The sequence below is a fragment of the Leptodactylus fuscus genome, unplaced genomic scaffold (assembly GCF_031893055.1).
Source record: "Leptodactylus fuscus isolate aLepFus1 unplaced genomic scaffold, aLepFus1.hap2 HAP2_SCAFFOLD_129, whole genome shotgun sequence".
NCBI lineage: Eukaryota > Metazoa > Chordata > Amphibia > Anura > Leptodactylidae > Leptodactylus > Leptodactylus fuscus.
Window position 1 is genome coordinate 211,074 of NW_027440132.1, and position 18,867 is coordinate 229,940.

Here is an 18,867-nt window from a genome sequence, read left to right on the forward strand (position 1 = left end):
CTCCATATATGACCTAATCTCCTGTCCTCTCCTCACATGTATTCTCCACAACCTGTCCTCACCATACATGACCTAATCTCCTGTCCTCTCCTCACATGTATTCTCCACAACCTGTCCTCTCCATACATGACCTAATCTCCTAATACCTCCTCACATGTAATCTCCACAACCTGTCCTCTCCATACATGACCTATTCCTCATACCTCCTCACATGTAATCTCCACAACCTGTCCTCTCCTTACATGTCCTAATCTCCTGTCCTCTCCTCACATGTATTTTCCAAACCTGTCCTCACCGTACATGACCTAATCTCCTGATACCTCCTAACATGTAATCTCCACAACCTGTCATCTCCATACATGTTCTAATCTCCTGTCCTCTCCTCACATGTATTCTCCACAACCTGTCCTAACCATACATGACCTAATCTCCTGATACCTCCTCACATGTAAACTCCACAACCTGTCCTCTCCATAAATGACTTAATCTCCTGTCCTCTCCTCACGTGTAATCGCCACAACCTGTCCTCTCCATACATGACGTAATCTCCTGTCCTCTCCTCACATGTAATCTCCACAACCTGTCCTCTCCATACATGTCCTAATCTCCTGTCCTTTCCTCACCTGTAATCTCCACAACCTGTCCTCTCCATACATGACCTCATCTCCTGTCCTCTCCTCACATGTAATCTCCACAACCAGTCCTCTCCTCACATGTAATCTCCACAAACTGTCCTCTCCATACATGACCTCATCTCCTGTCCTCTCCTCACGTACAATCTCCACAATCTGTCCTCTCCATAAATGTCCTAATCCACTGTCCTCTCCTCACATGTAATCTCCACAACCTGTCCTCTCCATACATGTCCTGATCTCCTGATATTTCCTCACATGTAATCTCCACAATCTGTCCTCTCCATATATGACCAAATCTCCTGTCCTCTCCTCACGTGTAATCGCCACAACCTGTCCTCTCCTCACATGTAATCTCCACAAACTGTCCTCTCCATACATGCCCTCATCTCCTGTCCTCTCCTCACGTGTAATCTCCACAACCAGTCCTCTCCTCACATGTAATCTCCACAAACTGTCCTCTACATACATGACCTCATCTCCTGTCCTCTCCTCACGTATAATCTCCACAATCTGTCCTCTCCATACATGTCCTAATCTCCCGTCCTCTCCTCACATGTAATCTCCACAACCTGCCCTCTCCATACATGACCTAATCTCCTGATTCCTCCTCACATGTAATCTCCACAACCTGTCCTCTCCATACATAACCTAATCTCCTGATACCTCCTCACATGTAGTCTCCACAACCTGTCCTCTACATACATGTCCTAATCTCCTGATACCTCCTCACATGTAAACTCCACAACCTGTCCTCTCCATACATGTCCTAATCTCCTGTCCTCTCCTCACATGTAACCTCCACAACCTGTCCTCTCCATACATGACCTCATCTCCTGTCCTCTCCTCACATGTAATCTCCACAACCAGTCCTCTCCTCACATGTAATCTCCACAAACTGTCCTCTCCATACATGACCTCATCTCCTGTCCTCTCCTCACGTATAATCTCCACAACCTGTCCTCTCCATACATGACCTAATCTCCTGTCCTCTCCTCACGTGTAATCGCCACAACCTGTCCTCTCCTCACATGTAATCTCCACAAACTGTCCTCTCCATATATGCCCTCATCTCCTGTCCTCTCCTCACGTGTAATCTCCACAACCAGTCCTCTCCTCACATGTAATCTCCACAAACTGTCCTCTCCATACATGACCTAATCTCCTATCCTCTCCTCACGTGTTATCACCACAACCTGTCCTCTCCTCACATGTAATCTCCACAAACTGTCCTCTCCATACATGGCCTAATCTCCTGTCCTCTCCTCACATGTAATCTCCACAACCTGTCCACTCCATACATGGCCTAATCTCCTGTCCTCTCCTCACATGCAATCTCCACAATGTGTCCTCTCCATACATGACCAAATCTCCTAATACCTCCTCACATGTAAACTCCACAACCTGTCCTCTCCATACATGACCTAATCTCCTGTCCTCTCCTCACATGTAATCTCCACAACCTTTCCTCTCCATACATGACCAAATCTCCTAATACCTCCTCACATGTAATCTCCACAACCTGTCCTCTCCATATATGACCAAATCTCCTGTCCTCTCCTAACGTATTATCGACACAACCTGTCCTCTCCTCACATGTAATCTCCACAAACTCTCCTCTCCATACATGACCTAATCTCCTATCCTCTCCTCACGTGTTATCGCCACAACCTGTCCTCTCCTCACATGTAATCTCCACAAACTGTCCTCTCCATACATGGCCTAATCTCCTGTCCTCTCCTCACATGTAATCTCCACAACCTGTCCACTCCATACATGGCCTAATCTCCTGTCCTCTCCTCACATGCAATCTCCACAACGTGTCCTCTCCATACATGACCACATCTCCTAATACCTCCTCACATGTAAACTCCACAACCTGTCCTCTCCATATATGACCAAATCTCCTGTCCTCTCCTCACATATTATCGCCACAACCTGTCCTCTCCTCACATGTAATCTCCACAAACTCTCCTCTCCATACATGACCTAATCTCCTGTCCTCTCCTCACGTGTTATCGCTACAACCTGGCCTCTCCTCACATGTAATCTCCACAAACTGTCCTCTCCATACATGACCTAATCTCCTGTCCTCTCCTCACATGTAATCTCCACAACCTGTCCTCTCCATACATGGCCTAATCTCCTGTCCTCTCCTCACATGCAATCTCCACAACGTGTCCTCTCCATACATGACCAAATCTCCTAATACCTCCTCACATGTAAACTCCACAACCTGTTCTCTCCATATATGACCAAATCTCCTGTCCTCTCCTCACGTATTATCGCCACAACCTGTCCTCTCCTCAAATGTAATCTCCACAAACTCTCTTCTCCATACATGACCTAATCTCCTGTCCTCTCCTCATGTGTTATCGCCACAACCTGTCCTCTCCTCACATGTAATCTCCACAAACTCTCTTCTCCATACAAGACCTAATCTCCTGTCCTCTCCTCACATGTAATCTCCACAACCTGTCCTCTCCATACAAGACCTAATCTCCTGTCCTCTCCTCACATGTAATCTCCACAACCTGTCCTCTCCATACATGGCCTAATCTCCTGTCCTCTCCTCACATGCAATCTCCACAATGTGTCCTCTCCATACATGACGTAATCTCCTGTCCTCTCCTCAAATGTAATCTCCACAACCTGTCCTCTCCATATATGACCTAATCTCCTGTCCTCTCCCCACATGTACTCTCCACAATTTTTCCTCTCCATACACGACCTAATCTCCTAATACCTCCTAACATGTAATCTCCACATCCTGCCCTCTCCATACGTGACCTAATCTCCTGTACTCTCCTCACATGTAATCTCCACAACCTGTCCTCTCCATACAAAACCTATTCCTGATACCGCCTCACATGTAATCTCCACAACCTGTCCTCTCCAAACATGACCTAATATCCTGTCCTCTCCTCACATGTAATCTCCACAACCTGTCTTCTCCATACATGTCCAAATCTCCTGTCCTCTCCTCACTTGTGTTCTCCACAAACTGTCTTCTCCATACATGACCTAATCTCCTGTCCTCTCCTCACATGTATTTTCCACAACCTGTCCTCTCCATACATGACCTAATCTCCTGTCCTCACCTCACATGTATTTTCCACAACCTGTCCTCTCCATACATGACCTAATCTCCTGTCCTCTCCTCACTTGTATTCTCCACAACCTGTCCTCTCCATACATGACCTAATCTCCTGTCCTCTCCTCACATGTAATCTCCACAACCTGTCCTCTCCATACATGACCTAATTTCCTGTCCTCTCCTCACTTGTATTCTCCACAACCTGTCCTCTCCATACATGTCCTAATCTCCTGTCCTCTCCTCACATGTAATCTCCACAACCTGCCCTCTCCATACATGTCCTAATCTCCTGTCCTCTCCTCACTTGTATTCTCCACAACCTGTCCTCTCCATACATGTCCTAATCTCCTGATACCTCCTCACATGTAATCTCCACAACCTGTCCTCTCCATACATGTCCTAATCTCCTGTCCTCTCCTCACATGTAATCTCCACAAGCTATCCTCTTCATACATGACCTAATCTCCTGTCCTCTCCTCACATGTATTCTCCACAACCTGTCCTCTCCATACATGACCTAATCTCCTGTCCTCTCCTCACATGTATTTTCCACAACCTGTCTTCTCCATACAAGTCCGAATCTCCTGTCCTCTCCTCACTTGTATTCTCCACAACCTGTCCTCTCCATACATGACCTAATATCCTGTCCTCTCCTCACATGTATTTTCCACAACCTGTCCTCTCCATACATGACCTAATCTCCTGTCCTCTCCTCACATGTAATCTCCACAACCTGTCCTCTCCATACATGACCTAATCTCCTGATACCTCCTCACATGTAATCTCCACAACCTGTCCTCTCCATACATGTCCTAATCTCCTGTCCTCTCCTCACATGTAATCTCCACAAGCTGTCCTCTTCATATATGACCTAATCTCCTGTCCTCTCCTCACATGTATTCTCCACAACCTGTCCTCTCCATACATGACCTAATCTCCTGTCCTCTCCTCACATGTATTCTCCACAACCTGTCATCTCCATACATGACCTAATTTCCTGTCCTCTCCTCACTTGTATTCTCCACAACCTGTCCTCTCCATACATGACCTAATATCCTGTACTGTCCTCACATGTATTTTCCACAACCTGTCTTCTCCATACATGTCCGAATCTCCTGTCCTCTCCTCACATGTAATCTCCACAACCTGTCCTCTCCATACATGACCTAATATCCTGTCCTCTCCTCACATGTAATCTCCACAACCTGTCCTCTCCATACATGACCTAATATCCTGTCCTCTACTCACATGTATTTTCCACAACCTGTCCTCTCCATACATGACCTAATCTCCTGTCCTCTCCTCACATGTAATCCCCACAACCTGCCCTCTCCATACATGTCCTAATCTCCTGTCCTCTCCTCACATGTAATCTCCACAAGCTGTCCTCTTCATACATGTCCTAATCTCCTGTCCTCTCCTCACATGTAATCTCCACAACCTGTCCTCTCCATATATGACCTAATCTCCTGTCCTCTCCTCACATGTATTCTCCACAACCTGTCCTCACCATACATGACCTAATCTCCTGTCCTCCTCACATGTACTCTCCACAACCCGTCCTCTCCATACATGACCTAATCTCCTCATACCTCCTAACATGTAATCTCCACATCCTGCCCTTTCCATACATGACCTAATCTCCTGTCCTCTCCTCACATGTAATCTCCACAACCTGTCCTCTCCATACATGACCTAATCTCCTGATACCTCCTCACATGTAATCTCCACAACCTGTCCTCTCCATACATGACCTATTCTCCTGTCCTCTCCTCACATGTAATCTCCACAACCTGCCCTCTCCATACATGACCTAATCTCCTGTCCTCTCCTCACATGTAATCTCCACAACCTGTCCACTCCATACATGACCTAATCTCCTGTCCTCTCCTCACTTGTAATCTCCACAACCTCCCCTCTCCATACATGACCTAATCTCCTGTCCTCACCTCAGATGTATTATCCACAACCTGTCCTCTCCATACATGACCTAATATCCTGTCCTCTACTTACATGTATTTTCCACAACCTGTCCTCTCCATACATGACCTAATCTCCTGTCCTCTCATCACATGTAATCTCCACAACCTGCCCTCTCCATACATGTCCTAATCTCCTGTCCTCTCCTCACATGTAATCTCCACAAGCTGTCCTCTTCATACATGTCCTAATCTCCTGTCCTCTCCTCACATGTAATCTCCACAACCTGTCCTCTCCATATATGACCTAATCTCCTGTCCTCTCCTCACATGTATTCTCCACAACCTGTCCTCACCATACATGACCTAATCTCCTGTCCTCCTCACATGTACTCTCCACAACCCGTCCTCTCCATACATGACCTAATCTCCTCATACCTCCTAACATGTAATCTCCACAACCTGTCCTTTCCATACATGACCTAATCTCCTGTCCTCTCCTCACATGTAATCTCCACAACCTGTCCACTCCATACATGACCTAATCTCCTGATACCTCCTCACATGTAATCTCCACAACCTGTCCTCTCCATACATGACCTATTCTCCTGTCCTCTCCTCACATGTAATCTCCACAACCTGCCCTCTCCATACATGACCTAATCTCCTGTCCTCTCCTCACATGTAATCTCCACAACCTGTCCACTCCATACATGACCTAATCTCCTGATACCTCCTCACATGTATTCTCCACAATTTTTCCTCTCCATACATGACCTAATCTCCTAATACCTCCTAACATGTAATCTCCACATCTGCCCTCTCCATACATGACCTAATCTCCTGTCCTCTCCTCACATGTAATCTCCACATCCTGTCCTCTCCATACATGACCTAATCTCCTGTCCTCTCCTCACATGTAATCTCCACAACCTGCCCTCTCCATACATGTCCTAATCTCCTGTCCTCTCCTCACATGTAATCTCCACAACCTGCCCTCTCCATACATGTCCTAATCTCCTGTCCTCTCCTCACATGTAATCTCCACAACCTGTCCTCTCCATATATGACCTAATCTCCTGTCCTCTCCTCACATGTATTCTCCACAACCTGTCCTCACCATACATGACTTAATCTCCTGTCCTCCTCACATGTAATCTCCACAACCTGTCCTCTCCATACATGACCTAATCTCCTCATACCTCCTAAAATGTAATCTCCACATCCTGCCCTCTCCATACATAACCTAATCTCCTGTACTCTCCTCACATGTAATCTCCACAACCTGTCCTCTCCATAAATGACCTATTCCTGATACCTCCTCACATGTAATCTCCACAACCTGTCCTCTCCATACATGACCTAATCTCCTGTCCTCTCCTCACATGTATTCTCCACAACCTGTCCTCTCCATACACGTCCTAATCTCCTGTCCTCCTCACATGTATTCTCCACAACCTGTCCTCTCCATACATGACCTAATCTCCTCATACCTCCTAACATGTAATCTCCACATCCTGCCCTCTCCATACATGACCTAATCTCCTGTACTCTCCTCACATGTAATCTCCACAACCTGTCCTCTCCATACATGACCTAATCTCCTGTCCTCTCCTCACATGTAATCTCCACATCCTGCCCTCTCCATACATGACCTAATCTCCTGTCCTCTCCTCAATTGTATTCTCCACAACCTGTCCTCTCCATACATGACCTAATATCCTGTCCTCTCCTCACATTTATTTTCAACACCTGTCCTCACCATACATGACCTAATCTCCTGATACATCCTCACATGTAAACTCCACAACCTGTCCTCTCCATACATGTCCTAATCTCCTGTCCTCTCCATACATGACCTCATCTCCTGTCCTCTCCTCACATGTAACCTCCACAACCTGTCCTCTCCATACATGATCTAATCTCCTGTCCTCTCCTCACGTGTAATCTCCACAACCTGTCTTCTCCTCACATGTAATCTCCACAACCTGCCCTCTCCATACATGTCCTAATCTCCTGTCCTCTCCTCACATATAATCTCCGCAACCTGTCTTCTCCTCACATGTAATCTCGACAACCTGTCCTCTCCATACATGTCCTAATCTCCTGTCCTCTCCTCACATGTATTCTCCACAACCTGTCATCTCCAAACATGACCTAATATCCTGTCCTCTCCTCACATGTAATCTCCACAACCTGTCCTCTCCATACATGACCAAATCTCCTAATACCTCCGCACATGTAATCTCCACATCCTGCCCTCTCCATACATGACCAAATTTCTTGTCCTCTCCTCACATGTAATCTCCACAACCTGTCCTCTCCAAACATGACCTAATCTCCTGATACCTCCTCACATGTAATCTCCACAACCTGTCCTCTCTATATATGACCAAATCTCCTGTCCTTTCCTCATGTGTAATCGCCACAACCTGTCCTCTCCTCACATGTAATCTCCACAACCTGTCCTCTCCATATATGCCCTCATCTCCTGTCCTCTCCTCACATGTAATCTCCACAACCTGCCCTCTCCATCATGACCTAATCTCCTGTCCTCACCTCACATGTATTTTCCACAACCTGTCCACTCCATACATGACCTAATCTCCTGTCCTCTCCTCACATGTATTCTCCACAACCTGCCCTCTCCATCATGACCTAATCTCCTGTCCTCTCCTCACATGTAATCTCCACAACCTGTCCTCTCCATACATGACCTAATCTCCTAATACCTCCTAACATGTAATCTCCACATCTGCCCTCTCCATACATGACCTAATCTCCTGTCCTCTCCTCACATGTAATCTCCACATCCTGTCCTCTCCATACATGACCTAATCTCCTGTCCTCTCCTCACATGTAATCTCCACAACCTGTCCTCTCTATATATGACCAAATCTCCTGTCCTTTCCTCACGTGTAATCGCCACAACCTGTCCTCTCCTCACATGTAATCTCCACAACCTGTCCACTCCATACATGACCTAATCTCCTGATACCTCCTCACATGTAATCTCCACAACCTGACCTCTCCATACACGACCTAATTTCCTGTCCTCTTTTCACATGTAATCTGCACAACCTGTCCTCTCCATATATGACCTAATCTCCTGTCCTCTCCTCACATGTATTCTCCACAACCTGTCCTCACCATACATGACCTAATCTCCTGTCCTCTCCTCACATGTATTCTCCACAACCTGTCCTCTCCATACATGACCTAATCTCCTAATACCTCCTCACATGTAATCTCCACAACCTGTCCTCTCCATACATGACCTATTCCTGATACCTCCTCACATGTAATCTCCACAACCTGTCCTCTCCATACATGACCTAATCTCCTGTGCTCTCCACACGTGTAATCGCCACAACCTGTCCTCTCCATACATGCCCTCATCTCCTGTCCTCTCCTTACATGTAATCTCCACAACCTGTCCTCTCCTTACATGTCCTAATCTCCTGTCCTCTCCTCACATGTATTTTCCAAACCTGTCCTCACCGTACATGACCTAATCTCCTGATACCTCCTAACATGTAATCTCCACAACCTGTCATCTCCATACATGTTCTAATCTCCTGTCCTCTCCTCACATGTAATCTCCACAACCTGTCCTAACCATACATGACCTAATCTCCTGATACCTCCTCACATGTAAACTCCACAACCTGTCCTCTCCATAAATGACTTAATCTCCTGTCCTCTCCTCACATGTAATCTCCACAACCTGTCCTCTCCATACATGACGTAATCTCCTGTCCTCTCCTCACATGTAATCTCCACAACCTGTCCTCTCCATACATGTCCTAATCTCCTGTCCTTTCCTCAACTGTAATCTCCACAACCTGTCCTCTCCATACATGACCTCATCTACTGTCCTCTCCTCACATGTAATCTCCACAACCAGTCCTCTCCTCACATGTAATCTCCACATCCTGCCCTTTCCATACATGACCTAATCTCCTGTCCTCTCCTCACATGTAATCTCCACAACCTGTCCTCTCCATACATGACCTAATCTCCTGATACCTCCTCACATGTAATCTCCACAACCTGTCCTCTCCATACATGACCTATTCTCCTGTCCTCTCCTCACATGTAATCTCCACAACCTGCCCTCTCCATACATGACCTAATCTCCTGTCCTCTCCTCACATGTAATCTCCACAACCTGTCCACTCCATACATGACCTAATCTCCTGTTCTCTCCTCACTTGTAATCTCCACAACCTCCCCTCTCCATACATGACCTAATCTCCTGTCCTCACCTCAGATGTATTATCCACAACCTGTCCTCTCCATACATGACCTAATATCCTGTCCTCTACTCACATGTATTTTCCACAACCTGCCCTCTCCATACATGTCCTAATCTCCTGTCCTCTCCTCACATGTAATCTCCACAAGCTGTCCTCTTCATACATGTCCTAATCTCCTGTCCTCTCCTCACATGTAATCTCCACAACCTGTCCTCTCCATATATGACCTAATCTCCTGTCCTCTCCGCACATGTATTCTCCACAACCTGTCCTCACCATACATGACCTAATCTCCTGTCCTCCTCACATGTACTCTCCACAACCCGTCCTCTCCATACATGACCTAATCTCCTCATACCTCCTAACATGTAATCTCCACATCCTGCCCTTTCCATACATGATCTAATCTCCTGTCCTCTCCTCACATGTAATCTCCACAACCTGTCCACTCCATACATGACCTAATCTCCTGATACCTCCTCACATGTAATCTCCACAACCTGTCCTCTCCATACATGACCTATTCTCCTGTCCTCTCCTCACATGTAATCTCCACAACCTGCCCTCTCCATACATGACCTAATCTCCTGTCCTCTCCTCACATGTAATCTCCACAACCTGTCCACTCCATACATGACCTAATCTCCTGATACCTCCTCACATGTATTCTCCACAATTTTTCCTCTCCATACATGACCTAATCTCCTAATACCTCCTAACATGTAATCTCCACATCTGCCCTCTCCATACATGACCTAATCTCCTGTCCTCTCCTCACATGTAATCTCCACATCCTGTCCTCTCCATACATGACCTAATCTCCTGTCCTCTCCTCACATGTAATCTCCACAACCTGCCCTCTCCATACATGTCCTAATCTCCTGTCCTCTCCTCACATGTAATCTCCACAACCTGCCCTCTCCATACATGTCCTAATCTCCTGTCCTCTCCTCACATGTAATCTCCACAACCTGTCCTCTCCATATATGACCTAATCTCCTGTCCTCTCCTCACATGTATTCTCCACAACCTGTCCTCACCATACATGACCTAATCTCCTGTCCTCCTCACATGTACTCTCCACAACCTGTCCTCTCCATACATGACCTAATCTCCTCATACCTCCTAAAATGTAATCTCCACATCCTGCCCTCTCCATACATGACCTAATCTCCTGTACTCTCCTCACATGTAATCTCCACAACCTGTCCTCTCCATAAATGACCTATTCCTGATACCTCCTCACATGTAATCTCCACAACCTGTCCTCTCCATACATGACCTAATCTCCTGTCCTCTCCTCACATGTATTCTCCACAACCTGTCCTCTCCATACATGTCCTAATCTCCTGTCCTCACATGTATTCTCCACAACCTGTCCTCTCCATACATGACCTAATCTCCTGTCCTCTCCTCACATGTAATCTCCACATCCTGCCCTCTCCATACATGACCTAATCTCCTGTCCTCTCCTCAATTGTATTCTCCACAACCTGTCCTCTCCATACATGACCTAATATCCTGTCCTCTCCTCACATTTATTTTCAACACCTGTCCTCACCATACATGACCTAATCTCCTGATACATCCTCACATGTAAACTCCACAACCTGTCCTCTCCATACATGTCCTAATCTCCTGTCCTCTCCATACATGACCTCATCTCCTGTCCTCTCCTCACATGTAACCTCCACAACCTGTCCTCTCCATACATGATCTAATCTCCTGTCCTCTCCTCACGTGTAATCTCCACAACCTGTCTTCTCCTCACATGTAATCTCCACAACCTGCCCTCTCCATACATGTCCTAATCTCCTGTCCTCTCCTCACATATAATCTCCGCAACCTGTCTTCTCCTCACATGTAATCTCGACAACCTGTCCTCTCCATACATGTCCTAATCTCCTGTCCTCTCCTCACATGTATTCTCCACAACCTGTCATCTCCAAACATGACCTAATATCCTGTCCTCTCCTCACATGTAATCTCCACAACCTGTCCTCTCCATACATGACCAAATCTCCTAATACCTCCGCACATGTAATCTCCACATCCTGCCCTCTCCATACATGACCAAATTTCTTGTCCTCTCCTCACATGTAATCTCCACAACCTGTCCTCTCCAAACATGACCTAATCTCCTGATACCTCCTCACATGTAATCTCCACAACCTGTCCTCTCTATATATGACCAAATCTCCTGTCCTTTCCTCATGTGTAATCGCCACAACCTGTCCTCTCCTCACATGTAATCTCCACAACCTGTCCTCTCCATATATGCCCTCATCTCCTGTCCTCTCCTCACATGTAATCTCCACAACCTGCCCTCTCCATCATGACCTAATCTCCTGTCCTCACCTCACATGTATTTTCCACAACCTGTCCACTCCATACATGACCTAATCTCCTGTCCTCTCCTCACATGTATTCTCCACAACCTGCCCTCTCCATCATGACCTAATCTCCTGTCCTCTCCTCACATGTAATCTCCACAACCTGTCCTCTCCATACATGACCTAATCTCCTAATACCTCCTAACATGTAATCTCCACATCTGCCCTCTCCATACATGACCTAATCTCCTGTCCTCTCCTCACATGTAATCTCCACATCCTGTCCTCTCCATACATGACCTAATCTCCTGTCCTCTCCTCACATGTAATCTCCACAACCTGTCCTCTCTATATATGACCAAATCTCCTGTCCTTTCCTCACGTGTAATCGCCACAACCTGTCCTCTCCTCACATGTAATCTCCACAACCTGCCCTCTCCATCATGACCTAATCTCCTGTCCTCTCCTCACATGTAATCTCCACAACCTGTCCACTCCATACATGACCTAATCTCCTGATACCTCCTCACATGTAATCTCCACAACCTGACCTCTCCATACACGACCTAATTTCCTGTCCTCTTTTCACATGTAATCTGCACAACCTGTCCTCTCCATATATGACCTAATCTCCTGTCCTCTCCTCACATGTATTCTCCACAACCTGTCCTCACCATACATGACCTAATCTCCTGTCCTCTCCTCACATGTATTCTCCACAACCTGTCCTCTCCATACATGACCTAATCTCCTAATACCTCCTCACATGTAATCTCCACAACCTGTCCTCTCCATACATGACCTATTCCTGATACCTCCTCACATGTAATCTCCACAACCTGTCCTCTCCATACATGACCTAATCTCCTGTGCTCTCCACACGTGTAATCGCCACAACCTGTCCTCTCCATACATGCCCTCATCTCCTGTCCTCTCCTTACATGTAATCTCCACAACCTGTCCTCTCCTTACATGTCCTAATCTCCTGTCCTCTCCTCACATGTATTTTCCAAACCTGTCCTCACCGTACATGACCTAATCTCCTGATACCTCCTAACATGTAATCTCCACAACCTGTCATTTCCATACATGTTCTAATCTCCTGTCCTCTCCTCACATGTATTCTCCACAACCTGTCCTAACCATACATGACCTAATCTCCTGATACCTCCTCACATGTAAACTCCACAACCTGTCCTCTCCATAAATGACGTAATCTCCTGTCCTCTCCTCACATGTAATCTCCACAACCTGTCCTCTCCATACATGTCCTAATCTCCTGTCCTTTCCTCAACTGTAATCTCCACAACCTGTCCTCTCCATACATGACCTCATCTACTGTCCTCTCCTCACATGTAATCTCCACAACCAGTCCTCTCCTCACATGTAATCTCCACATCCTGCCCTTTCCATACATGACCTAATCTCCTGTCCTCTCCTCACATGTAATCTCCACAACCTGTCCTCTCCATACATGACCTAATCTCCTGATACCTCCTCACATGTAATCTCCACAACCTGTCCTCTCCATACATGACCTATTCTCCTGTCCTCTCCTCACATGTAATCTCCACAACCTGCCCTCTCCATACATGACCTAATCTCCTGTCCTCTCCTCACATGTAATCTCCACAACCTGTCCACTCCATACATGACCTAATCTCCTGTTCTCTCCTCACTTGTAATCTCCACAACCTCCCCTCTCCATACATGACCTAATCTCCTGTCCTCACCTCAGATGTATTATCCACAACCTGTCCTCTCCATACATGACCTAATATCCTGTCCTCTACTCACATGTATTTTCCACAACCTGCCCTCTCCATACATGTCCTAATCTCCTGTCCTCTCCTCACATGTAATCTCCACAAGCTGTCCTCTTCATACATGTCCTAATCTCCTGTCCTCTCCTCACATGTAATCTCCACAACCTGTCCTCTCCATATATGACCTAATCTCCTGTCCTCTCCGCACATGTATTCTCCACAACCTGTCCTCACCATACATGACCTAATCTCCTGTCCTCCTCACATGTACTCTCCACAACCCGTCCTCTCCATACATGACCTAATCTCCTCATACCTCCTAACATGTAATCTCCACATCCTGCCCTTTCCATACATGATCTAATCTCCTGTCCTCTCCTCACATGTAATCTCCACAACCTGTCCACTCCATACATGACCTAATCTCCTGATACCTCCTCACATGTAATCTCCACAACCTGTCCTCTCCATACATGACCTATTCTCCTGTCCTCTCCTCACATGTAATCTCCACAACCTGCCCTCTCCATACATGACCTAATCTCCTGTCCTCTCCTCACATGTAATCTCCACAACCTGTCCACTCCATACATGACCTAATCTCCTGATACCTCCTCACATGTATTCTCCACAATTTTTCCTCTCCATACATGACCTAATCTCCTAATACCTCCTAACATGTAATCTCCACATCTGCCCTCTCCATACATGACCTAATCTCCTGTCCTCTCCTCACATGTAATCTCCACATCCTGTCCTCTCCATACATGACCTAATCTCCTGTCCTCTCCTCACATGTAATCTCCACAACCTGCCCTCTCCATACATATCCTAATCTCCTGTCCTCTCCTCACATGTAATCTCCACAACCTGCCCTCTCCATACATGTCCTAATCTCCTGTCCTCTCCTCACATGTAATCTCCACAACCTGTCCTCTCCATATATGACCTAATCTCCTGTCCTCTCCTCACATGTATTCTCCACAACCTGTCCTCACCATACATGACCTAATCTCCTGTCCTCCTCACATGTACTCTCCACAACCTGTCCTCTCCATACATGACCTAATCTCCTCATACCTCCTAAAATGTAATCTCCACATCCTGCCCTCTCCATACATGACCTAATCTCCTGTACTCTCCTCACATGTAATCTCCACAACCTGTCCTCTCCATAAATGACCTATTCCTGATACCTCCTCACATGTAATCTCCACAACCTGTCCTCTCCATACATGACCTAATCTCCTGTCCTCTCCTCACATGTATTCTCCACAACCTGTCCTCTCCATACATGTCCTAATCTCCTGTCCTCCTCACATGTATTCTCCACAACCTGTCCTCTCCATACATGACCTAATCTCCTCATACCTCCTAACATGTAATCTCCACATCCTGCCCTCTCCATACATGACCTAATCTCCTGTACTCTCCTCACATGTAATCTCCACAACCTGTCCTCTCCATACATGACCTAATCTCCTGTCCTCTCCTCACATGTAATCTCCACATCCTGCCCTCTCCATACATGACCTAATCTCCTGTCCTCTACTCAATTGTATTCTCCACAACCTGTCCTCTCCATACATGACCTAATATCCTGTCCTCTCCTCACATTTATTTTCAACACCTGTCCTCACCATACATGACCTAATCTCCTGATACATCCTCACATGTAAACTCCACAACCTGTCCTCTCCATACATGTCCTAATCTCCTGTCCTCTCCATACATGACCTCATCTCCTGTCCTCTCCTCACATGTAACCTCCACAACCTGTCCTCTCCATACATGATCTAATCTCCTGTCCTCTCCTCACGTGTAATCTCCACAACCTGTCTTCTCCTCACATGTAATCTCCACAACCTGCCCTCTCCATACATGTCCTAATCTCCTGTCCTCTCCTCACATATAATCTCCGCAACCTGTCTTCTCCTCACATGTAATCTCGACAACCTGTCCTCTCCATACATGTCCTAATCTCCTGTCCTCTCCTCACATGTATTCTCCACAACCTGTCATCTCCATACATGACCTAATTTCCTGTCCTCTCCTCACATGTAATCTCCACAACCTGTCCTCTCCATACATGACCTAATCTCCTGTCCTCTCCTCACATGCAATCTCCACAACCTGTCCTCTCCATACATGACCAAATCTCCTAATAGCTCCGCACATGTAATCTCCACAACCTGTCCTCTCCATACATAACCTAATCTCCTGATACCTCCTCACATGTAGTCTCCACAACCTGTCCTCTCTATATATGACCAAATCTCCTGTCCTTTCCTCATGTGTAATCGCCACAACCTCTCCTCTCCTCACATGTAATCTCCACAACCTGTCCTCTCCATATATGCCCTCATCTCCTGTCCTCTCCTCACATGTAATCTCCACAACCTGCCCTCTCCATCATGACCTAATCTCCTGTCCTCACCTCACATGTATTTTCCACAACCTGTCCACTCCATACATGACCTAATCTCCTGTCCTCTTCTCACATGTATTCTCCACAACCTGCCCTCTCCATCATGACCTAATCTCCTGTCCTCTCCTCACATGTAATCTCCACAACCTGTCCTCTCCATACATGACCTAATCTCCTAATACCTCCTAACATGTAATCTCCACATCTGCCCTCTCCATACATGACCTAATCTCCTGTCCTCTCCTCACATGTAATGTCCACATCCTGTCCTCTCCATACATGACCTAATCTCCTGTCCTCTCCTCACATGTAATCTCCACAACCTGTCCTCTCTATATATGACCAAATCTCCTGTCCTTTCCTCACGTGTAATCGCCACAACCTGTCCTCTCCTCACATGTAATCTCCACAACCTGCCCTCTCCATCATGACCTAATCTCCTGTCCTCTCCTCACATGTAATCTCCACAACCTGTCCACTCCATACATGACCTAATCTCCTGATACCTCCTCACATGTAATCTCCACAACATGACCTCTCCATACACGACCTAATTTCCTGTCCTCTTTTCACATGTAATCTGCACAACCTGTCCTCTCCATACATGACCTAATCTCCTGTCCTCTCCTCACATGTATTCTCCACAACCTGTCCTCTCCATACATGACCTAATCTCCTGTCCTCTCCTCACATGTAATCTCCACAACCTGTCCTCTCCATACATGACCTAATCTCCTAATACCTCCTCACATGTAATCTCCACAACCTGTCCTCTCCATACATGACCTAATCTCCTGTCCTCTCCTCACATGTATTCTCCACAACCTGTCCTCTCCATACATGACCTAATCTCCTAATACCTCCTCACATGTAATCTCCACAACCTGTCCTCTCCATACATGACCTAATCTCCTGTCCTCTCCACACGTGTAATCGCCACAAACTGTCCTCTCCATACATGCCCTCATCTCCTGTCCTCTCCTCACATGTAATCTCCACAACCTGTCCTCTCCTTACATGTCCTAATCTCCTGTCCTCTCCTCACATGTATTTTCCAAACCTGTCTTCACCGTACATGACCTAATCTCATGATACTTCCTAACATGTAATCTCCACAACCTGTCATCTCCATACATGTTCTAATCTCCTGTCCTCTCCTCACATGTATTCTCCACAACCTGTCCTAACCATACATGACCTAATCTCCTGATACCTCCTCACATGTAAACTCCACAACCTGTCCTCTCCATAAATGACTTAATCTCCTGTCCTCTCCTCACATGTAATCTCCACAACCTGTCCTCTCCATACATGACGTAATCTCCTGTCCTCTCCTCACATGTAATCTCCACAACCTGTCCTCTTCATACATGTTCTAATCTCCTGTCCTTTCCTCACCTGTAATCTCCACAACCTGTCCTCTCCATACATGACCTCATCTCCTGTCCTCTCCTCACATGTAATCTCCACAACCAGTCCTCTCCTCACATGTAATCTCCACAAACTGTCCTCTCCATACATGACCTCATCTCCTGTCCTCTCCTCACATGTAATCTCCACAACCAGTCCTCTCCTCACATGTAATCTCCACAACCTGTCCTCTCCATACATGTCCTGATCTCCTGATACTTCCTCACATGTAATCTCCACAATCTGTCCTCTCCATATATGACCAAATCTCCTGTCCTCTCCTCACGTGTAATCGCCACAACCTGTCCTCTCCTCACATGTAATCTCCACAAACTGTCCACTCCATACATGCCCTCATCTCCTGTCCTCTCCTCACGTGTAATCTCCACAACCAGTCCTCTCCTCACATGTAATCTCCACAAACTGTCCTCTCCATACATGACCTCATCTCCTGTCCTCTCCTCACGTATAATCTCCACAATCTGTCCTCTCCATACATGTCCTAATCTCCCGTCCTCTCCTCACATGTAATCTCCACAACCTGCCCTCTCCATAAATGACCTAATCTCCTGATTCCTCCTCACATGTAATCTCCACAACCTGTCCTCTCCATACATAACCTAATCTCCTGATACCTCCTCACATGTAGTCTCCACAACCTGTCCTCTACATACATGTCCTAATCTCCTGATACCTCCTCACATGTAAACTCCACAACCTGTCCTCTCCATACATGTCCTAATCTCCTGTCCTCTCCTCACATGTAACCTCCACAACCTGTCCTCTCCATACATGATCTAATCTCCTGTCCTCTCCTCACATGTAATCTCCACAACCTGTCCTCTCCTCACATGTAATCTCCACGAACTGTCCTCTCCATACATGCCCTCATCTCCTGTCCTCTCCTCACGTGTAATCTCCACAACGTCCCCTCTCCATACATGACCTAATCTCCTGTCCTCACCTCAGATGTATTCTCCACAACCAGTCCTCTCCATACATGACCTAATCTCCTGATACTTC

At 46.5% G+C, this 18,867-nt stretch overlaps 1 long non-coding RNA gene across 1 annotated transcript; it reads right to left on the bottom strand.

Annotated features, from left to right (window-relative positions):
• Nucleotides 1-1,841: 1,841 nt before the first annotated feature.
• On the bottom strand, nucleotides 1,842-2,855 carry LOC142187011 (uncharacterized). The gene is made up of 3 exons (XR_012712445.1): nucleotides 2,712-2,855; nucleotides 2,304-2,413; nucleotides 1,842-1,946 (listed from the first exon to the last, which is right to left on the bottom strand). It is a non-coding gene; the product is annotated as an uncharacterized LOC142187011 (long non-coding RNA).
• Between the last annotated feature and the right edge of the window lie 16,012 nt (nucleotides 2,856-18,867).